We start from the raw sequence: 25,036 nt of genomic DNA, 5'->3' as shown, positions 1-25,036 counted from the left end.
GTCCCAAGTACTAACTGTTCAAGCCAGCAGATCTCTAATATAGGAACTTTTTGGATGTAAGAGGCCATTCCAGAAAACGGGTGCCAGGAATGCGGTGAAAATCTGTGATTAGATAGAGTTTCCACCTGAAAGAGCATTACTAAAGGTAAGTTACTTGTTATTCTGATTGATACTTCTAACCACAGATTCCTCATCTTTAGGCATGATACCAAATCAGTACCTCCCACAGTAGTTGGTCTGGGGAATGACTCAGACCAAAAGGTTCTGAAGGATTGAATGGCCAAAATGACATCTCCATTAGACATGGCTGAGAAGGAAGTGGTGTTTCATGAACATGTGCACTAATGCCCACGTTGCAGCCTAACACATATCCAGGACAGGCACTCTGCATGTTAATGAAGTGGTAGCAGCCTTAGCTCTGGAAGACTGGGCCCTCAACTCTTCTGGAGGTTCTAATGCAAAGGACTAGCCACCTGGACACAGTCCGTCTTCACTGATTTGCCTTCCTTTGCTCCAGAGAACCCAACAAACAGCTGATCGTCCATTCAATGGTCTTTGGTATGATTGATGTGAAAGCTGAGTGATCATTTTTGAGGTCCAAACAACAGAGTCTCTCCTCCTCTTTCTAAGGGAGAAGTGGAGCAAAGAAAATCAGAAGACTGATGATTGCCCAATATGAAAGGAAGTTACAACTTTCAGTAGTACGGCCGCTCTAGTCCTCAGCACCAGTTTGTCTGAAAGAAAGTGGAGAAGGGCAGCTGGACTGACAGGGCTTCGAGATCACTCACACGACAAGCTGGGGTTAGAGTGATAAGATGGGTCATCTTCGGGGTCAGGAGATAACGGCAACTGCTGTGCTACAGCTCAAAAGGGGAACACATATGGAAAGTAACAACCAAATTAAGTCCTCACTGTGGAATCACAAAAAGTTTAGGAGGAAACATGTAGCCCAATTTTTGAGAAAACTCATCACAACAGGTGATTTGACCAAATATGGTTGGTTCAGTAAATGCAAAATGGTAGGAAGGGTTGACAGATAACCTTTAACAGTGCCCACTGCAAGTCCTTGCTGGGCCGAAGACAGAATAAACCCTAACATATCCAATAGTTTAGCATGCAACGGGTCCATGTTATAGGTGCCACAAGCTTGTCCCAGCATTAAGATTTTGTAGAACGGTGGTTGTCCGCCAGTATAACACCCAGTGCTTCAGGAGGTAGCTTGCATGAAGTCAACTGCCAATGTTAAATCTTCATGTGTGGAGGTATTGATTGTACAGGTCCTGTTGCGAGGGCATTCCCTGCTGCTGTGACATAAGATCCTCTCAAAGCTATAGCCTGATAGGAGGACAGATCATCATGCTCAGATGTTCCACGTACCACTCACTCCTGGTCTTATTCAAAGCCACTAGGATGACTGGGCCCAGTCGTTGTTGATCTTCCTGAGAATGTAGGACAGGAGAGTCAGCGGCAGGAAGGCATAGAGGAGTCCCGTGCTCCACTCCAAGCGGAATGAGTCATCACCAAGAAATGCCTCCAGTGTGCAAAAGTGTTGACACTGTGTGTTCTAGGCAGTGGTGAACAGATCAAGCCAGGTCTCTCCGCATTAATGGAAGACATTCTGTGCCACCTATGGGTCTATGTGCCATTTGCGGGTGATAGTGCGCTAAACAAATACACATAACATTTGTCATCCACTAGGCATCACTTGCTGAATTTGCTTGCCTTGGTGTTTAAAGATTCCATCAAGTGGTGTACAACCAGGGAGAAGCCCATACAATTTCGCCAGGACGAGAGGCTCCGGCCTCCTGGCACAGAACCCAGGACTCCACCCCACCCTGCCCCTAGCTATACCACAAGGATGTGAACCAGCCTCCACTTGATGGACAGCAGAAAGGCTTTCAATGCCAAGCGAATGGCCACGACTGCAGAAGGTTGACGAGGAGGTGGGTCTCTGCCATAAACCATATTACTCTGACATTTGCCTCTCCCAGATGACCTCCAAAATCCAGCAGTGATGTGTCTGTCACCAGTGTTGGCTCTCGGTGGAATAGGGAAAGGGGTCTGCCACTGGTCCAATTGCAGCCAAGCAGCCATAACTGCAGATTTTTTGCAGCTCTTCTGAAACACGGATGGAATCTGACATGTCCTCTTGGTGCTGGGCCCACTGAAGCTTCAGATCCTACTGCAGAGCTTTAATGTGCCACCTGGCATGGTCGAGGAGCAAGATGGAGGAAACCACTAGGCCAAGAAGCCTCAGCGCCATCCTCACTGAGACCTAGGATGAAACATCAGTGTCATAGCCCAAATGCCCTGGACTTACTGACCTGGAGGGAAGGCCTGAAAGTGCACTGTATCCACAGTGTTTGCAATGAAAGGTAGCTCCTGTGAAGTAGTCCGGTGTGACTTAAGCATGTTGATCGTAAACCCAGGGATGTAAGGAGGTTCGCGGTTATCTAGGGGTGGTCCACCAATGACTCTGGGCTGGGGAGCCCACTTTCAACGGCGGGTCTTCGAGTTAAGGCAAGACTGGCACCGGGAACTCATGGGTATTCTGCAACCATCACCTTTGTCAACACCCGAGGGGCACTGGAGCAGCTGAAAGACAGCACAGCAAACTGAAAATGCTTGTGGCCCATTTCGAACCACAGTACCATCAAGTCTCCTGGATCAAGGACAGAAAGAACTTGGGCCAGCATGAGCATCTTGGATTTGTCCTTCAGCATGACAAAATTGAGTGGTCAAAGATCTAAAACAAGGCAAAGGCCTCTGCCCTTTTTTAGACTAAGGATATAACTGGAGTAACACCAAGTTCAGCTCTCTGAGGCTGGAACCTTCTGTATGGCTCATTTCTCCAAAAGAGCCTGAACTTACTGTAACAAAATAGACAAATGGTCCTCTGAACTCCACTCTGATGTGGGTGGAAGATATGGCGGGATGGAAAGGTATAGCAGGGTGTAGATTCATTGGACTATCTGTGGGACCCACCTGTCAGATGTTATGGTTTGTCACCTGTGAAGAAAATGACGATTCTGCCTCCCACGTGTTAGATGTGTAGAGGCTTGAGACTGGGACATTTGTTGGATGCTGTCTGCTGGATACCCTAACACGAAAGGACTGGGGTGCCTGTAATCGACGGTGATGGCCCTTGGTGTGGACGTAAGGCGAAACTCCTAGCAATGTCTCAAAAGGGGTGAAATTGTTAGCATACTGCCTTACAGTTGTGGAAAGACCGAGGGAGCACACAGTGGCTCCATTATTCTCTTTGAAGAGCTCATGGGCAGAGTCACATTCTCACTAAAACAGCGAAGCCCATCAAAAGGCAGATCCAAGAGTGATGTTGGAATGTCACCCGAGAAGCACATGGATCTCATTCGTCCATGCTAGTGCTGTTGTTCGGCCTGCACAGTCGATCATTTCCAGGCCTGACCAGATGATTTACTTAGCTGCATCATGGCCATCTTGAATGGGCTGTGCCAAATTTGTCAGCGACTGCTGGTAACATCTCTACAATCGAGGTCCATAATGTATGGGAATACCTTCCCAGCAAAGAGCTGGCACTGACTAACCTGAGGGTGAGGTTAGCGGAAGAAAACACCTTGTTTTCCTTTATTTTATTTATAAAGTTTTATATAGCGCAAACATGACCATCTTGGGTATCAGAGCGCTTTACAGTTTATGCAACGAGAGGGTTACAATCAAACACCATAGAATCAACAAAGCAAATAATTCACAGTCTTATAATGTCCGACATTCTCGTGAGCCAGGCAGCTGGGCCACAAATCCACATTTATGTCCCAGACTCAGATGGGGAAGCCCAATTGAGGCAGAAATTTCTTCATCAGGAGCCCTTTGACTTCTTTTTTGAAGAGGACAGTGGAAGGGTTCACCCTGACTTCGGGGGGAAGGGAGTTCCAAATCCTCGGAGCCATACCTGAGAAGACTCGATTATAGGTCTTTTTTTCCTTGAATTTTTGTGATTTGAGCAAAAGGGTGTTGGTGCTTCTGGAGGCTCTCGAACCACATGAGAGTTCCAGTTTCTGAGCAAGGTACAGCGGGGTCTTGAAGTGGATGGCTATGTGTGCCATGCATGCAATTTTTAACTGTATCCGAGCTTCATATGGAAGTCAATTCAGGGCCAGCATGTCCAGGGAAATGTGGTTGTATTTTTTAGTGCTAGTAATGAGCCTAGCAGCAGAATTGAGGGCCAACCTGAGAGGAGTCATCTTCACTCTGGGCAAGCCGCAAAGCGTTGCGGTACCATAGTCCAGCTTTGAGATCACTACTGCTTGCACTGCAACCTTTAGGTCATTAGCAGGGAGAAAAGGTTTGAGCTTCCTTAGGATGCTGAGTTGGAAGTCCGCTCCTTTGGTGAGGGAACTGATGTGCTTCTGCATGTTCAGACTTTTGTCTAATATAATACCCAGGGAGGATGCTTGAATCGACGAGGTGAGTTCTACAGTTAAGAGCCGAAAGCGGAGTCATCCATTGTTCCAAGACCGGAGATTGTTTGTTGAGTGAGATTAGGAGGAATTCCTCAATTCTTTCCAACTTTCTATCTGAAGGAGTAGTAGGGAAATAATTGGGATTAGCCCTGCTAGTGGAGGCCTGTACTACAACTCTCTTAAAAGTATGGTGCTGCGTTAGAAAGGCAGGGTCACCCAGAGCTGGTCTGCGATGAGGTGCCACCTGTCTGTTTACAGTTAGGCAAGAGAAAGGTTTAGCTCAAGTGCCTAAGAGGATGACGGTTCAGGGCCTGTTGAATGGCAGAGGAATTCATATGAGGATTGTCTGGGTTATAACACAGCATGAGGATGTTGGTTTTTACCTCAACGGTAGTCAGCTGCAAATCTAAGATTTCGGCCAGCCCTCTAATAACAGTGGTGAATGATGCAGACTCTTCCATGGATGGGCCAGTTGGGGGCAGGAGGAGCAGCCTCTTGTAGGTCCAGTCAAAAATTGTCATCAGCATAATGTGGGGAGAATTTGTTCTCACCATCATTACCAAAAGCTGGTTGGCTATGGTCAGGGTCTGATACAAACAGTTGTTGGAACGCTGAGGTGACGGGTCCTAGGTAAAGGCACTGTCTTAGCTGAGTCAGAGTGCATGGGGACAGATGCAAGAGAACTGAGCCAGATCGTGGGTGTCGCCGAAATCAACACTGATTCTGTTTGGCGTCGGACAGAGCAATGTTTTCCTTCTGCATCATTAGTGCCAGCATTAACACAGGACTAACTATCTGGATTGTGGTACCGGAAGGGGAGTCAGCGCTGACGCCGAAGCAGGTTCAGGAGGCACATATGGCTCCCAGGCTGGTAACCAGTCTCGAGGCCTCAGCGGATCCATGGAGCCCAAAGTCATACCAGAGGAAGCCAGTGGGGTGCGTTGAGGAACATTGTCTCCTTAAATGCCTTAATCTGTTGTGTCGTTGACAGCAGACCCATTAGAATCAGCTGCAGAATCGGTTCCTCAGTAGGAAACCAGGAACAAGACGGTGTGGCATGTTGATATCTTCACAACTTCCCACTCAGAGAGTGGTGAGGCTGGGATGAAGCCCTCTAGAACTTCTCGCGCTTCCATTTTATTAGATTCAGTCTTAACTGAAGATTTGGACAGCTACAACGAACCCGAAAGCAGAAACAGGTCTGTGTACTTGACTTTGTGTGGGAGCGGTAGTTATGAGACTTCCTGGTGTGCTCAGCAACATACAGATTGGCTTTGCTATCCCAGATTGCCTTCAGGAGCATCAGGGCACACTCCTTGCCCATCGTGAAGTTGTGGCTCGACCCCAAACACCAGACACACACCTCATAGGGAACTTTCACAGACATTTGCTTGCAACACTCCCTACAAGGCTCAAACCCTGTAGGGTTTGTATGTGACAAGTTCCCTTACACACTTAAAAGAAATCTGAAGAGAAAAAGTTTGTCAATTGACAAAAAAAAAGAAGCTATCTCTGGATCGGTGTATGAAGACCTTACAAAAAAGGATCTGACATCTGTGTGCTTGGGTGGCTCATTTAAGCTGCACAGTCATCACTTCTGGGGAGGAGCGGAGTCGACACAGAGCCGCACAACGCCACCTACTTGCATGCAGGGGTTATGCAGAAAAACCTTCTGGATCCAGTCTGGCACCTGGGGATATTCTAATGGTGAGGATCCTGTGGTTAGAACTATCTATCAGAAAATTACAGACCTATCGCAGGCTTGCCTTCCTTCACCAAGATCCTTAAACAATGTGTTGCTTACCAACTTGATTAATACACCAGTGAAAGTAATCTCCTATGCGATTTCCAAAATGGTTTTCACTCCAGCCATAGCACTGAGACTTTCCTTCTTAAAAGTGACAATGACGTCTTACACGTCTTTGATAATGGCCATTAGTCTGTTGTAATTTGTTAGTGACCTGCAACAATATGGACAATGACATATCCCTCAAACATCTAGTGACAAAATGGGCACAGAATGAATAAAGCTCAAACGTCTCATGTCCTACTTGTCAAACAGATGTCAGTGTATCACAACTGGAAGCTCTCACTCCACTCAACTATCTGTCCCCGATGGAGTCCTTCCATGTGCCATCGTCACACTCCGAGTCTCTAATCTTTACGTGAAACCACTAAGTGAACCAGTGACAGCACAAGGAATATCCTTTCACCAGTAAACCGATGACACCCAATTAAATATCAAAATCACTGCAGTGACATCCTTAAGACCCTAATCTTCTCCCTGAAGAAATTTTAATATTGGATCACAGCAAGGAAACTTAATTAAATCTTTCCAAAACATAATTCATTTCCTCTTCCCTTCAAAGGTGGGGAGTAGCCCAACAGCTCGCTAAACCAAGAGCAAACATTTGTGTTTCACTAAAAATTGTCACTGCCATTAAATTCCTTGGTGTCAGACTAGATACAATTTTACAACTTGACCTCCATGATAAAGAATTGAGGAGAAGCACATGATTGCAATGTATTCAATTCCATAACCAAGCTATTCTATCCTGGAAAAGACCTCAAGTTAGCTGCTAAAGCACGAGTGATTTCTCACATCGCTTATGAAAATGTACTATTAACAGGCTCCCAAAATCAATCAGTCAGTCAATAACATTTATAATGCACGCCACCCAAAGATGGTTTCTTGGCTTGGGGCATCCTAGTCATATAAAATAGTACGGTCCTGGACAGGAGCCTAAGATTTTGCAGAACAGCATTCCACAACATTGGACAGAACAATCCTACTTCCTGCGAGTCTGAGTTTTAACCTTGGAAGAACAAGAAGCCACTTATCTTTGTTGCAGCGCCTAGATATCCTCATGGGTGAGTAGCTGTGTCATACACATCTACATAACATAACATTCTGGTAGGGTGATAAAGAGCGATGTTTTTTGCAAGGTGGAAAAGTACCATATTGTCAATGGCCTCAAAACTAAGATAACCAAAATGAAACAAAATGTGGTCTTCCACTTTCAACTAAAAGAGTAAATACCGCTCAGTGATAGATTCGGTGACTAGTGTGATAGCAACATTTGAAACACATCGGAAGTACTAGATTTGGCAGGAGGTAACCCTGCTTGTAGGCTGCTTCCATAGGTGATATGTGCATTAACTGCTGGTCTTGAAACAGTGGCTCCACGAGCAAAGAAAAGCAAAGGCAGAAGGGGTCTTAATCTGCTCAAATGATGGCTGCAACTACCTATGAGTTGACCAATCTCTGTCGAAAGAGTCAAATTGGCAGCAAAGTCAAAGCTGACTCAAAGAGACTCTCCAAGTAGAAGCCAACAAGATCTCCAATACCAAAAGATTTGAGGGCATCACACCAGAATGCTCATCTCCCTAATGCCTACTCACAGAAACCAGATTGCATACAAAACAGCTTGCATCACATATAATGTCATCTACCATAACACTCCTGAATATGTCTCTAATAACCACATCCCTCATGTTGAAACAGAACCTTATGAGGCTTCACCCTTTTAAACAACACTCTCAAATTTGCAAAGCCATCCACATTAAAACACTCCTTTTCAGGTAGTGCACCTAAGATATGGACGGCCCTCTAAATGATCATCAGAAAGCCCCTCTCAATATCTTGAAGCAGCTATTAAAACAGCATTAACTAAATAACTATTTAAAACCCCACCTAGGTTTCTCACCCTTACTTCCCAGTTTCTACTCAACTGCGCTCTGGTGTCCAGAATTATCATAGGCATGTAGTCTAACGTGAAATTGTTTACTTTTCTCCATGTAATTTATTTGACTGCATCACAACGTTTTTTTTTATGTCAGATGCTCCTTTGTCTAGAAAAGTAAGATACTTAGAGATCTACTGTGTTTATATCTGCTAAGACTGTTGAGGTAGTAGTGTTTTGTGAACATGTCTACCGTTTCCACATAGATGCCTACCTGATGTTCAGAACAGGGACTCTGCATGCTAACGCAGTGCCAGCAGCTTTGGTCCTGCAGAATGAGCGATCATGCCTTCTGGGGGCTGCTTCTGACCCTGTGCGTGGACGAACTGAATGCAAAGAATAGTTCATCAGGAGATGTTCCATTTTTGCACTGTATGCTCCAGAAAACTCTACAAAGAACTGATCAATGTTCCATGGTATGATCAATATAAAAGCTCAATGCTCTTTTAGGGTTCAAATAGTGGAGTCTCTCTCCTCCTCCTTAGAAGGATGAGATGGCGCAAAGTCTGTCCAGCTGCTTCAGCTTCTGCAAAAGGCCTAGGTCGAAGCTCAAAAAGAGGGCGTTGCAGTAGTCAATATGATAACCTGGATAACCACTCTGATGACTTTCAAAAGGAAGAAACAGGTAGACACAACATGCTTGATCTGCTCCGATAATGAAAGTTCAGGCTTGAAATAAACTTTCAGATTTCTTTTTTATTTTGGGGTAGGAAACACCTGCCTGGAGGATGACCAAATATCCGATGGCTAGGGACAAGGGATGTGAGATGTTTAATCCAAAGAACCTCCATCTTGTCCAAGTCGAACTTCAAAGAATTCTGTTATAGCCACTGATGGAAGAGGCCAACGGGGACAAGGCTTGTCTGCACTAGCGTTTAAAAATCCCGATATGTGGTTTCACCACCAGAGAAATCCCTTGGCAGTCCAGCCAAGACAGTGGCTGAACTATTGGGATCATAGCCTGAATGTTCTGGACTTTTGGCTTCGGGAGGGAATGCATGAAAGTGTACCATATCCAGGATGGTACGATGAATGGGAGTGTCTGTGAAGCAGTAGGGTGTGACTTCAGCATGCTGGTAGTAATGTGAGGAGGTTCGCCATCATCTGGAAGTGGTTTACCTTTGACTAGGGCAAACATCCCTTCAGCAACCAGACATCAAAGTACTGGAAGCCTGGTATCTTTGACCTCCAAAGGTGGGCTGCGAGCACCGCCATCCCTATTGTGAATATATGAGGGGCACTGGTAAGGCTAAAGAGCAGCGTCGCAAACTGAAATAGCTCCCGACCCATCATGAACAGCAAGTAGAGCCTGTGAGACTTCAGAATGGGGATGTGAAAATAAGTGTCCATGAGGTCCAATGCTACCATAAAGTGGCCAGGGCCAGGGCAGACAGGACCTGGGCTAGAGTGAGCATATCAAATTTGCCTTTCCGCTGGAAGGTGTTGAGGGGGCAAAGATCTATAGTAGGACGAATGCCTCCATCTTTCTTCCGCACAAGTAGCAGGGCTAACATCCAGTTGCATGCAGTCTTGCTGTAAGAGAGACATGTCCTTTGTCAGTATAAAGGTGGTGGAAAGTGTGGCAGGGTAGAAAGGAATGTAAGGGGATAGCTCTGGGTACAATTTGGAGGACCCACTTACTTGTTTTTATGGATTGCCTCGTTTGGAGAAAATATCTGATCCTGCCTCCGACAAGATGGATGTGTGCCGTAAAGGACACATTAAGCGGTTTTGTTGTTGCAGCTGCTGGAGGGGCCTGGAACGGAGCCGCTCATTGTCCCTGCTGTCTTCGTAGTCTCCAACAGCCATGGCCTCTGCCACGAAAGGGCTGATAAGCCTGTTATGCTGGAGGAGGAGTCTGTCATTGATGGATGGGAAAATCTCCACCTTAGGCATGGAGATAGTAAAATTGTTGGCAAAACTGCCTTGTGGGTGCAGGAAGGTCTAAAGAACGTGCTGTGGCTCTGCTCTCCTTGAAATGTTCCAAGACTGAGTCTGATTTGTCACCAGAAAGCCAAGAACCGTCAAAGGGCATAACCATTAAGGATGCCTGGATGTTCCCAGAGAAGCCTGTACACTTATTCCAGACATAGTGTTGGAAGGCTACACTGTTACCCATGGCACGTACCAAGAAATTAGTTGTGCCCAGTCTTTATATTATTACAATTTTAGCCACATCGCAATCATCCTGAAAAGCCTGAGTAAGGAATGCCTGAAAGTAGTCCTAAAAAACTGGTAACACATGCGCTACGGTAACACAAAGGTCATAGGACTAACGGTCCAGGAGACAGTTGATAGTTATGGATCTCAGAGCAAGACTTGTGGAGGAGAAAATGTACTCACTACACATATCTATCCTTTTTATCTCATGATCAAGAGGACTGGTAGGTAGACATTGGGTTTGACCCTGCTGGTGAACCCCTGTACAACCAGACTTTCGCAAGTTGGGTGCTGTATTAGGAAGGCAGGGTGGCCAGGTGAATGGCAATGGTTTAGAAAAACCTGTCTATTAACAGGCGGACATTAACAGGGCATAGCCTAGGTGCCCAAAAGGTTGTCAGTAAGTGCCTCAATGAAAGGTAACAGTGTCTTTGTGGGAGCCTCACCAGGTTGCAAAACTTCCATTAATGCATTAGTTTACCCTTCCATGGTTAGCAATTGTAGGTCCAACACTTTAGCTGCCCTTTGCATTAAGACAGCGTAAGAGGAGCTTTCCCCTGTAAAAGGACCCAAGAGAAGCCACAAGGCTAGTATTAGGTTAAGTGGCAAGCCCACTGGCATCCTGAAGCCCTTCATACCTGCTGTCCTCATCATATTGGGGAACATAATCGTCCGCATCATCATAGTGGTCATTATCTGAATCCATACCAAAAAGATTGTGCAAAAAGTCTGGGCCATCCAACGTGGTAAGGGCAAGTATTCAGAGTCAGACGGATTGCTAAAAGGTTATGCACCAGTGGGCACCAAGCGTGACTTTGATCAAGGTCATAGCGAATTTAGTTTAGACTCGGGTAGCACTGTAGGCTGTATATCCTGATTCAGCATCGCTGTGGGCAGGACCAGTGCAGGGGAAGGTACCAGATTTGTTGCTGGACTCGAAATGAATCAAAGAGGTACAGACTGTGCCCAGTGTGGACTTGCTGATGAAAATTCAACTGGAGGCCTTAGTGCACCCTTAGGGCCCAAAGGCACACCAGAGGGAGAAGGCAAAGTGCAGAAAATACATAATCTCCCTGAAGGCTTTTACTTCCAGCGACATCATTGAGGGACCTGGAAACTCAAGGTGTGTTGGGTTCAAACTCGGAATTGGCTCCACTGGAGATGTGGAGCGAGACCAAGAGGCACGTTGACGCCTTTGCTTTCTCTCTGGAATTCAAGTGTAGTGGGAAGGGGTAGTTTCCCGCTTGATTTTTGTGTGTTTTTTCTTTGACTTATCCGAAGATTTCCACTGTGATGACGATCTGCCACGGGAAGGACTTTGGCAGCAGGAGCAAGACCTTCCTTTAGACTTTGACAGGTCGTGGCGTGGAGTCTTCTTGGGTTTGGCGACGTAAAGTTTGGCTTCATGGTCATGGACGGCCTTGGGGTTCATCTGGGCATAGTTTCCACAAACAGACTTCATGAGGGTCTGCACAGTAATCAGTTTGCAACAGTCTCTCCATGGTTTACAACCTGTGGGTTTAGGAGGTGACATTTCTCTTGCACACTGGAGAAATTTCAAAGACTGCGGAGAAGCTCCAGATCCGCATCTGAAGGCGTAGAAAGAAAGAAGTGATGTCAGTGCGCATGGGTGTTGCCTACGTGTGGCTCAGCTCGTCACTTCTGGAGTGGAACATCATTGGGGCTGAGTCGCATGCCATGGCCTAGCGATGCACAGGAGAACTGCTCCAAAAGTTTCCAGATCCAGTTGGACGCCTACGGATCATTAACATGGTGAGGAATATGCAGCTCAAAGCCAATATGAAGAAAACTTCCAATCTTTAAAAAACAAAGTGATTTTTTGGCTAGACAAATATAAACCCATTCCTAACCAGATGAAAAGTAAGATCCTTATGGTTAGGAGGGTACCATGGGTAGGGCCAACGGCCAAATCAACCACGGGTGACTGTATTGTCATATCCTTTGAAGAACCCCAAAGTGCTGAACTAATATGCAATTGGAAATCGTACGGTGCGAATCCTCCCATTGAAGCTAGACCCCTATCATTCTTTTACCCTTCACCTAGACCCATTCATCATGTCCCCAAGTGGAACCATGTCAACCATTATTATGGCAGTGCTCCCAATTCGGCTAGACATGGTGATTATAATATGTGGTCTGGCATCCCCACCTTCAATAGATTCAGTTGCCTTGACGCTGTCGATTGACTTGCCACTATGCCTGACTGTATCTCTAATTTATATGACACCTTCTGTAGCATGGACAAAGGTAATCCCAAACTAAAAAATGTCCTACAATTGCATGATGATGATCAGATCATTAAGGTTAGGATGCATAGGACCATTTCAAATCCCCAGAAAGTGGAATTATCTTATAAAGCCGGAAATGTATGCTATAGTAAAGCTAAGGGTGGTCCGGATGGGGGATCTAATACTGTAGTGAAAGAAAGAGCCAGGAATGCAGAGAAAGACATGCTAAACCCACAGCTAGGCAGTTTATCTAAACAGTGTGTAGTCAATCCCTCCCCTGACACTCAGAGCCTATCACCTCGCTTACTTATTCTATCGTGGAACATCGCAGGTGTTTGCAAGAACTTAAAAGACCCTGACTGGGCAGACTACATTGACATCTGTGACATTTGTCTGCTACAAGAAACCTGGGCTACAGAAGTTCCACATCGGGTAGGATATAAAACATATGGTATTGAGGCAGTCCAGTCCGACCGAGGAAGACCATCGGGGGGCCTAATAATTTGGCTAAAAATCACCTTGGTCATGCAGGTTGATCTTGTTGATACAGGCTCTCCTGATATTTTGGCCCTAAGGGTTACTCCACCCTGTGGAAACGAATGTTACATCGTTAATGTTTATAACAGACCGATCGGCCACTCCAAGGTTTCACCAACACTTGAAGCCCTGGATCTCCTCTTGAAAAACGTAGTTGGAGACACCCCGGTTATCTTGGGAGGAGACCTAAATTGTAATTACGAACCTGTTCCGGGCATCTTTGATGTGTTCGAAGATGAGGACCAAGCGTATAATATCCCCCAGCTTGATACCACAAAATCTGTTAAATACTCCACATTGGCCAGCCAATTATTAAGACTCACCGCAGATCACGGCCTTAGAGCAGGCAATGGCCGTCTCCCATCGGACTTGCAAAAACAACCAACCTTCTCTAAAGCTAAAAGCAATCTAGATTTTGTACTTGTTTCTCTTAGCATCTGGCATTTTTTGATTGATCTGAAAGTAATAAGTAGGGGGGAAAGCGATCACTATCCTTTGGAACTTTACATCAACATGAATATGGTTAGTGACACCATCACAACATCAACTGAGAATATCCATGTAAGCATGTGTGAGGACGTCCACACAAACAACAACAGACGTGCAGTAAGATGGCCACGTGTTCTGGCGGATGGTAAGGCCTTAGCGTTGGTGTACTCTCTTTTTGAGCAAATGTTTGCACATATAGTTGACCATGCCTTCTTACCTGAACATTTTGATCATTTCGTTGATCTTCACAAAGTCTTCTTTTCAGAACTAAAAACGTATCTATCAAAAATGTCGAGAAAAAAGCAACAAAACATAAGAGTGGCCAATCACGGAAAGTTATGGTATGACCACTCGTGCAGGATTGCTAAAAGAAACTTATTGCTTGCCATTAAAAACAAGGCAAAAGAAGAAGTTAAACTTGCAAGGGTGGAATACAAACGTATACTAAAAACATCCAAAAAACTATGGGAGGAATCAATTTGGGCTGAAATGTTAGCTGCTGCAAAAGTTAATGATAATGTTGGCTTCTGGAGGCTGGTGGCTAATGGGGGGCACGCTGGGAGAGCTGTGAAAGATGTATTCCTGGATGAGATGACCTGGGTAACTCACTTTACAAATCTTTATAAACAATACGATGGCGACAGTAAAGGGAGCTTATGGTGCCCCCCCCTTATTGAATCCCCCATTATTGAACCCCTCAACTTTACACTGGATGAGACAGTAAGGGCGATCAACAAACTTAAAAACACCAAAGCCCCTGGCCCGGATAAAATACCGGGGGATCTTTACAAACACGAAGTTGACGTCTGGGCCCCATATGTGAACCGCCTGTTTAATGCTTTATCATCAAACTGCAACTTTCCTGATAGTTGGCGTGCAGCGGAGGTTGTGTTAATATTTAAAAAGGGGGATAGACTGATACCCTCTAACTACAGACCCATTAGTCTGATGGACACGCTCCAAAAATTATATGCTAAACACTTGCTATTCAGGATTAATGACTGGCTGGAAGATTCGAACATAATTTCCAAATTTCAAGCTGGTTTTAGGAGTAGGACCAGCACTATTGACCAAATTTTTCGATTTTGTTGTTTGATTTGGAAGTATGTGCACATTAAAAAAGGTCACCTGTATGTTGCCTTCGTTGACCTGAGGGCTGCATTCGATCTTGTCCCACGCAGTCTACTTTGGAAAACTTTAAGAGAAATAGGTCTACCGGGATGCCTCCTAGCCCAAATAGTTGAGCTGCATGCTGACAACTTTGCAAACATCAGGTGGGGCCCTAATGGCGAGTTGACACGCAATATTCCTATTGAACGCGGGGTTCGCCAGGGATGTGTCCTGGCCCCTACCTTGTTTTCTCTGTTTATTAATGATGTCCCCGAATATTTGAATGTTTGTGTTAATGATTCGCCGCAGCTCAATGGTGAAAGGGTGCCTGCGTTGCTCTTCGCAGATGACACAATACTTATATCTCAAACAAAAAAGGGCCTCCAGGCACTCCTTAATTCCTTCAGTTGCTATTGCCAGACAAAGGGCTTGGAAATTAATGCTGACAAAACAAAATGCATGTCATTAAATCCCAGTATGCCAGATAGAGGGTTCTTGACCCTGAATAGCCAAAAATTAGGTATTGTGGAAAACTTCTCCTATTTGGGTGTTGTGCTCGATTCCAAACTAAGTTGGAAAGCCCAAATCGAGAAAAGCAAGATAACATATGCCCAAAATGTCAAGCCAATTTTATGTAAAATGAATACTAGCACGAGCAAAAGTGTAACCCCGGTTTTAGAACTTTTTAAATTTAAAATACAATCTGCTGTGCTATATGGAGCAGAGATATGGGGCACATGGGCCAAGAATAGTTTTCAAAATCTGGACAACAAATTCATGCGTGCTTCTGTAAGGGTCCCTAATAGTACACCTCTTTTACCTCTCCAACTTGACCTGAACTTTAGGAGAACAGACCACCTAGCTATCTTAAGACCATTAATATTCTGGGTTAGGCTCTGGTCCACCCCGGAACTGATAGAATATAGAAATGGTCTACATGAATTGATGACTCTTGATTCTTTTAATTCCATCCAATGGCTAGTGCATATTAAAAAATGGTTTACACTCCTGGGCTTATATTCAATGTGGGAGACTCCCGACAAAATGTCCACCTCTTCCAAACTAATAGTTAAGCGAGCTTTTTGGATCCACATGAGCGGAAATTTAGTGGATGGAAGTAGTGTTGGCTCCGCAGTCCAGGTCTTTCTGTCATTTAAGGATGAGTTCCGTTTTGAACCATTCCTGGACGAGATAGAGCCACCCATTGCAAAAACCCTTTACTTAAAGTTCAGATACGGGATACTTATGCTTAATTACAACACCGAAAGATGGGCACAAAAAAGACTGGGAGAATTGAATGTTAAAACGGGGTGTTGCCCTATGTGTTCCAACGTCTGTTCTGAGAATGAGGTTCACATGTTTTTTGTTTGTAGCGCCTACATGAATGCTAGAAAGAAATGGCTAAAACCAATGTGCAACCTCTTGGGAACTAGGTCCTGCGCAATAGCTTTTAGGATCATGAAAAGTAACTCAACCCAGTACATTGTATTTAGCATAAGTAAATTCCTATACTCTGCCTACATAACCCGTAAGAAACAAGGACAGGTACTCTGAGTTGGAAAGGTGTATATGTTTACATAACTCTTACATTTTTAATATTTTTATATATATTTAAAATTGAAATGAAATGAATTGTAAAAGCTATTCTTTCTCCATGTACCATTTTCTTAAATTGCTGCCATGTTTACAGCTTGATTTTCTATGTATGTATGTGACTTTTATGGCCAAATTGGCCGAAATAAAGTAATAATAATAATAATAATATGCAGCTCAAAGTATACAACATAAATCAAATATCAGGGTTATTACAAGGCATAGCAAAAATAAACACATGAAAACTAAAAAAAAAAAATTAAAAGTCCCTGTCATCAGTAGATTGAGTTTTTCTCCTAAGTTCGAATTTACGGGATAGTCTTTTAAAATTGGTCGATTCTACAATGAACGCTTACTGGCAACCTTCACTTCTCACTTTGATTATAGAATAGACTGTATGTCTGTATTCTGTAGTGTCTGTGATTAAGAGGCCTGAGTTGTGCCAGTCAGATGGATTGTGTCTATGTCAGTTGTAAATAGTTTACATTATGTGGGTGGTAAAATATTTCTTCAACACATTAGTTGATTTGAGTTGGCTGCACAGGCATGCATCAATCTTGAATATTTAAATCCATATTTATACAATGGAGTAATCAGTGAATGGATAGTTCAAGAGATGGGTTTAATCTTTAATTTAGCAATATTCATGACACAAGCGATGACCAGGTCTAATGTGTGTACGTATGTATGTGTCACGATCAATTGAATAAAGTAAATGACATTGAGAGTAGGATTCCTAATCCATTAATTAATAATTAGTGTGTATCACATTATTCCAATGAAATATGGGCTAGAATAGAAGAACAAATATTAGGAATAGTGATTCCCTAATTGTGATTTTTTGTGAATCGCAAACAGTAAAACGCTATTCCTGATGTATGAAACCTCACTGAGTTTCATTTCGCAATTCATAGTGGGAGGCAAATAGACCTACCTCGTGAATATTGAGGCAGGTCGCAATTTGTGACCCACTATGATTTGCGGTCATCACAGGGATGGTGGCCTGCTGTGATTGCTTTTAAATAAAGCAATTTTTTTTTTTAAACGTAGATCGTTTTCCTTAAAGGAAAACGTGCTGCATTTAAAAATAAAATGTTTACCTTTCATTTTTTAGGATTAGGCAGTAGTCCCTTCCTTTCAGCCATTCTCAAAGGGGAAGAGGTTCCCTTGGGACTCCTGCCCATTTGCGAACGGGTTACCACCAACTTTGAGTTGGTGGTAAAGTAGGAATGTTTTGTGACCGCATTTCATTCACAAGAAATTCATACATGCCAATGCAAATTGGCATTAGGAAGGGACACCCTAAACACATCCCTTCTAAATACAGTTTAACAAACGCAAATTGCGATTCTGTAACAGGTTACCGACTAGCAATACGGGGTTTGTACAATAGGCAATGCCTTTTTGCTTTGCCCAACAGCCCGATTCTGCAAATCGAGCCATTTGCGACCTCAAAAAAAGGTTTCGTACATCTTTCCATATATGATCAATTGAACTGAAGAACTGGGACACATTTTTAATGTTTCTTTAATTGAACTTTGCTGATTTATCATAGCAGTCACAGTATACCAATCGGCTTTTTAAAAATGATTTTCTATCAAATTATGTGCTTCCTCAAATTTGAGTTTCTGAAAGATCAACTGAAATGTTTTATTATGTTTGCGGAATGAGCTCAACAAATTTGCAGAGGTCACTCTTGTGGCAGACTCATAACCCTGCTACTCGCGAGCTATGACTGAGACTGCATCGGATAGTGTGCTCGTACTTAGAATCATGTATAATACCATACCTTACTTCAACGCAATGCTGACAATAACGGTGTGTTTTTGGCCAACTAAGACTAAAGGTACCACAGATTCCACAGAATCTGGATTTACTCCAAGCATTGAACTCTTGAATGAAATTCAGACACATCATTTTAATGACTGGAGACTACAACATCATCATTTTTTAAACTACAAGAAAGGGACGAGATAGTGAACGAGATTCACCAGGTTTACAATGTTCTAAATGAAAGGGAATATCAGTAGAGATCTCGAAACCAAGCAAACGCAGAGATGTGGAGTATGTTAGGTCAGGAACCCAGACAGCTTAGAACAGCTTTGAGCGGGAGCAGTGAATTGATGGCGGTGTGTGACCCAGGTGGGAAGAGGCTTGGCAAATGTTGCTTTATAGATGGCAGACTGGCGTTTGATAAAATCAAGGACACCTTTGGTGGAAACTAGTAACATTCAAAATGGAGTACTAGTAAAATACAATCTTATAACTAACTGGGTTAGAGTTTGTTTTATGCACATTAATAATCGGCACAAAATAAAGACAAGTAACGGACAGACACCATGATGCATATTAGAACCCCTCAAATAACGGTAACAGCATTTTACAGAAAACTTTAGGAATATTTCCATATCATACATAACGTAGGTTGTTGACACTACTGCTTGATAAAACGCTGGTGTGACTGCAGTGTTTTGTGTTGGCTTTTTGATAATTTAAAGGTTTCTATTCAAGCTTTTAGAGGAATACACATTAATTTCATAGCACCAGGTCAATACAAATGTTCTTCGGTCAAAATCTCATTAGTAGGTCAGACAGATTATCAGTAGGCTATTGCAAAAGTATGATCATAAATCTGAACATTTGGACTTGTTTATAGAGAAGTTAGACCGACTGACTAATAAAGCAATAAGAGGCATATGCATAAAAGGTTTTTGCGAGCGCAAACGGTGCGATTCGCAAAAATCGTCCGTTTGCGCCCACAAAAAGGCCTTTTGCAATGCATTAGAGTGTTAGGCACTCGCAATTTAAGAAATCGCAATTTTTTGCGATTTCTTAAATGCAATGCTAGAATCACTTAGAAATAGCGAATTCGCTGTTTGGGGCTGCAAAATACAGAGAAATTACTTTGCTCTGTATTTTGCAAAACCCGGTTACACACACATGCCTTTGGGGCATGTGTGTGCGCAACATGGGTGCACATCACAATTTCAGGGGTGCAACAGGGTGTCATTTTGACACCTTTGCACCCTTGAAATTGCATGCGCAATTTGCGCATGCAATTTCCCATTCATTCCTATGGGCCTCTAGGTCCATAGGAATGAATAGGAAGCCATTCCTTAATTGCGACTCACAATTTGCGAGTAGCAATTAAGGAATGTTTAGGAATCGCTATTTTAATAGTGATTCCTACATGCATAGGCTTTTGAAAGTCCTTAATTGCGATTCCATAATAATCGCAATTAAGGATCCACAAAAGCTTTTCTTGATGCATGTGCCTGTTTGATCGTTATGAGTTCCTGAAAACAACATTATGGGTTTTCTTTTAAGTATCATATATACACATTTATAAGAGTCCTGTATAGGTGAAGTTCTCAACTGCAAACACTAAGTAAGACGTCAGGAAAAGTGGGAGAAATGAAGAAGGTAAAAGGATTGTACTGAAGAAAAGTAAATTGACCCAGTCTCTTCCTGCTTCTCTGTGCGACATACAGCAGTCTGCTATATTTCAGGCACAGTATATTGGAGTGAGAGAGGAGCACCGGTTTAAAACCATGTAGAGGTGCAGAGGTGTGTGGTCATTTTGAGGAGTTGGGAAGTTCGAGACTGGTCATGGTGATTTGACCAGTAGGCATTCATTTATTCCATGGGTTCTTTAAGTGTGTCATCTGTTGAGATGCTTGTTCAGTTAATTGGCCATTTCTCTAGAAAAATGGATCTAAGTCCAAGTCCACCATGTATGTACTGACCAGAGTTTGAGGTTTTCCATTCTGATATTATGTATTTAGCAGCATTGATGCGAAGGCACCCACGGCAAGAGATGGCACGTCTGGAGACCATTCTGGGTTTACGATTTAGCTTATATGTTGTTTCACTTTGTGACAGATTGAACGGAGTTGGGGGCAGTCTAAAGAATGTGTCTGGTCTCCTAGGTTGTCCAGACAATTTTAGAATCCGATACTATACTTAAGCAGGGATGGCTCCTCAGTTGGAGCGGAGGAGCGTCACCACACTTAAAATCCCCCCAAAAGCCCAGAGATGAAAAATAAAATGGTAATTTATTGCCATTTTATTTTTCATCCCCCGTCCGGAACAGAGCGTCAGGACGGGGTGTGCGGCGCGCTGCTGAGTGACAGCAGCAAGGAGGAAGCGGGCTGTCTATGCACTGTTTAAAGTGCACATATATTTTTTGCCTGCCGTCTTGCGATGGCCAGCCACACGTGCACTTTAAACCTCTTTAGACAGCTGGGTTAGAGGAAGTGCAGGCCTCCAGAGGGCTGTGGAGCGCCGAGTGAGGCCGCTCCCTCCAATCAGGGCACTGCTCTCATGCTGCATGAGAGCAGTGCCAGGATTGGTCAAGGGAGTTGTTGCATCCAGGTCCTGTGGAATGAAGAGGACCTGAGCACGTTGCGTTCGGTAAGTTTTATTTATTTTTATTTTGCACCCGCCGCCCTCCCCGTAGATGCCAGCCGCCAGTGTACTTAAGGCCAACCTTACAAAGCTTTTTCAGATTCAAGGATGACTTGTGGCTGGTTGTTGGAGAACCCAATGTAAGATAGTAGCAAATCGGCCATTTGTAGATGGTCTGTGACTGCCAAACAAACCTGCCTTCAACATCCAGATATCGAGGTACAGGAAGACATGTATCCATGACTTGCAAAGATGCTCCTATTTCTCGGGGTGAGTGGGGTCTGAGAGCGACCAGCAAAGGGCGTTTGGCATTAGCACAACAGGTCTGTATGCATTTGACCAGCCAGCATATGCTATACCTGCTTTAGACAGAGCACTGCCTTTGTGCGGACTGGATAAGAGGACAAAAAGTTGCTGTGGCTTATGGTCGGACTTTTCTCTGTCAATGTAATACATGAGCGCTCCTTTGACCCGTGGTGGGATGATCCTTTAGAGTCCTTCCATTAAGGCTTTGATAACAGACACTCTGAAAAGTGAAGTGTGCTGTCTGTTTTGGACTTGAGCAGCGATGGCAGCAAAGTGAAGTCTGACAGAAGTATAAGCTAGGCATGACATCTGCAAATGATGTAGGTAGCAAACAATGTTTTGGACAGTTGCTTCGAGGGGATCAATGTTTTTAGGAAGACAGTAGTGTACAAACCGTTTCCAATTGGCTGCATAACATGTTCTGTTAGTAGAAAACATAAGACAAAGAGAGGCAACAGAAAGACAATTAAGTAGTCAAAGAAATATACTTAAGTCTTCAGTAAATAGAGTTTAAAGATTAATGACTAGATTTTCTCCTGATGGAATGGGGCAATTAGAACCTATACTTCTTACCCCAGTTATCTGTTCAGTCTTTTCCTCTGGTTCCTGGTTAGTACTCCTGAATTTCTTTCTGTTATTTCTTTACCCGCCCCTTCTTGTTTTGCCGTGTTTTTTTTTTTTGCTGCCAATTCGATGGAGGTGAAGTTTGGGCATTTTGCATTTTCGGCAGTGTCTAACAGGTCTGTGTGGGGAAACCCCCAAAAGCAGAATTACAGGAGTATGACATAGGGGTGGAGTTCCCACTCGTGGACTTGTTGATGCATCCTACTGAGCAGGTCTGCAAAGTCATTGTCCACCCTGGGTATGTATTTTATGAGGAAATGGATCCTGTGATGAATCGCCCTTCACCAAATGCCCTAGGATAGGGCCAACAACTGAAGCGAGTGTGTGCCACCTCGTTTTGGCAGGTAAAACATGGCAGTTCTGTTGTCAATCTGAGCACAAATTACCTTGTGTTGGATGGGTGGGGGGGTCTTTAGGGCTAACTGGATCGCTAACAACTTCAGATGATTGATGTGGAAATCCTATTGATTGAGTGTCCACATGCCTTGTATGGACAGGTCTTGTAGGTGTGCCTCCAACCAGTCAGTGAGACATCCGTAGTGATGGTCAATTGGGGAATCGAGTAAAGGAAGGGCCGACCCTGCAAAAAGTTGCTGCCATTCCACCATCACAGAGAGCGGTGAGTACGGCCCCAAATCAACACTAGATCCTCCCAATGACCCTTTGCTTGCCACCATAGTGCCACTAGGCACTCCTGCAATGGACACATGTGTAACCTGGTATGTGGAACTATGGCATATGCAAGAGACCATCATGCCTAGGAAGTGCACGACCTTTCTGATCGTTCCCTGGCGCTTTGGTTGAAAATTAGGTAGCATTGTTTGAAATGCTTGCACCCTTGCTGGGCCTGGGAATGTTTGCCCTACATGGAACTTGAGTATGGCTCCGTGGAAAGATTGCACTTATAGGGGTTGGAGAAGGGATTTGGTGGCATCGATTGTGAAGCCTAGGCTGTGTAATAACAGTATGACAGCTTGTGTATGCACTAGGCATTGCTGTTGCATGGTGCTCCTGAGAAGCTGATTGTCCAGATAAATGAAAACGTGGCTGTCGCTCCTTCTGAGGTGAGCAGGTTACCAATGCAAGACACATTGTAAGTACAGAAGGAGCTATGGTTATTCCAAAGTGCAGCATATTGAATTGATAATGCTAACTACCTACCACACACCGGAGGCCCCTTCGATAGACAGGGTGGATGGGTATGTGGATGGAGGCATCCTTCAGGTCGAGGGTGGTCATGAAGTCACCCTGCTGTAGCAGTGGAATGACATCCTGGAGTGTCACCATATGGAAGTGCTCTGATAGGATGCACTTGTTGAGGGGCTTGAGGTCAAGGATGGGCCTTAGGACCCCGTCCATCATGGGGATCAGGAAGTATAAGTACAGCCCTTTGCTCCGATGTTGAGTCGACAAGGGTTCTATAGTCCCTTTGCTGAGTAGTGTGTGCAGGTGTTGATGTTCCAGTGAGAGCTTGTGTGTGCGGAGGGGATGTTTGGTGGCAACTGTGTGAATTCTATGCAGTACCCCTCCGCTATAATATCTAAGACCCCCTGATCCAAGGTGATCTCTGCCCAGCGAGGCAGAAACCCCTGTAATCTTCCCCCGACAGTTGATGGAAGGCTGGGGAAGAAGGGTAAGGGTGTCACTGCTTATCAGGGGAAGGCCCTTTGGGGGCTGCACCTGTTCCCCTGCCACAGTTATTGCTGCCTCTGTATCCTCACCTGTAGTAACCCTGAGTGGGTGTTTGCTGTTGCTGCTGTCTACGGAAGGATACAGAGTCCTTGGGGATGGTAGATTTGGCTCCCCACAATATGGTGTGCAACGAAAGGAACTGCAGGCAACTGGTGCTTGCAGGGCACTCATGGCCTTGGCTATCTGTCTCCTTCTTAATTTTCTCCAACATCTAACAACTTGGGTTCCGCAGAGGTGTTCAAGACAAGTTGCGGAGATATTGTTGAACCTCCGGTTTGAAACCAGATGTGCAGTCACATGTGCCTGCAGAGGATGACACTGGTGTTAGCACTTCATGCTGCTGCGCCTGCTGCATCCAAAGCGCACCTGATGTTGGCGTTCAAAATTATTTTCCATTCCGCCACCAACTCCTGGCCACGTTTTTTATACTATCCAGTAGGTGTTGGATCAGATCTTCCATTTCATTCTAGTGGGCATGGTCATGCCGATAAAGCAGGCCCACTGAATTGGCAATCCGCCAGTGCGTGGCAGACTGGGTGGCGACAAGTTTGCCGGCCACATCAACTCTTTTGCTCTCTCGGTCTGGAGGGGGAGCATCACCTGTACCATGGGAATTAGCAAGGTTGTGTACTGTAAGTACCACCACTGAGTCCGGCGGAAGCTGGCCCCTGATGTGAGGGTGTCAGAGGGGGATGCCTTATATTTTTTATGCACCCTGGTAGTGACAACATGCACCTTCACTGGCTCCTTAAAGATCTTGTGCATGGGTTGAAGCAAACCTTGGTCATAGGTAGATTTTGCACTGACCTATGTGTGGCAGATTGGGTCTCCATAAGGAAGTCCTCCTTTTCAGGTTGCTTGCGCATTTCCACCTTGTGGAAGGTGGATTTAAGCTGAAGATCGTCATGATACGAAGTGGGGTCATCTGGGGGGGGAGGCTTAATCGGATAAAGATCCAGGTCAGTGTCAGCTGCGGGCTCTACATCCAAGGATTCCGCCATGTGGATGTGTATAATAAGGCAGATCATGTGGATCATAGAGAGACCTTTGACTAACCCCCTCCCCCCACCACCAGGAAGTGATGAGGTGAGTGCAGCATAGGGTCCACAGGCAGTAGTGGAGAGGCGGGCTTCATGGGGAGTGGTACAGAAGGCAGAGGAGGAGGAGAGGGAGGAGGAGTTAGACTAGGTGGGGGTGGCAATGGAGGAGGTGGAGCAGTGGCTCTGATGCTTCCTGTTCATCGGATCTGAAGACTGGTTTAAGGCCTTTTTGAAAGTCAATTTCCTCTTGAGAGGATCAGGATCTTTGGGCTCGTCTGGCGGATTCCACAGGTGCCAGGCTGAATGTGGAACGCCGCTGCCTAGTGTTGAGTGCTGGTGGATAGGCTGTTGAAAGTCTTCGGAGGTGGCAGGTGTGGACATCCTTTTCAGAGCCAAAGGTTTTTGAAGCTCATGCAGAGCAGAACTACTTTTTGGATCCGAGGCCTTGGGCTCTGAGGTTGGTATCGAGGCTGTTTTCAGAACTGAGCCAATTGCAGAGGACAAGGTGGATGGGCAAGGCTTGGAGGTGGACTTCAGTGCCAAAGTGTATGCATGCGTTGGGCTAGAACCCTCTACTTGGTGCTGACCGTGGCCTTGCGGCAGTAGCGGACTGGAGGCCTCATGAGTGACTTCAGAGGTCCAAG

This window comes from Triturus cristatus, chromosome 7 (genome assembly GCF_964204655.1).
Source record: "Triturus cristatus chromosome 7, aTriCri1.1, whole genome shotgun sequence".
NCBI classification, from domain to species: Eukaryota; Metazoa; Chordata; class Amphibia; order Caudata; family Salamandridae; genus Triturus; species Triturus cristatus.
This window is presented reverse-complemented; position numbering follows the sequence as displayed.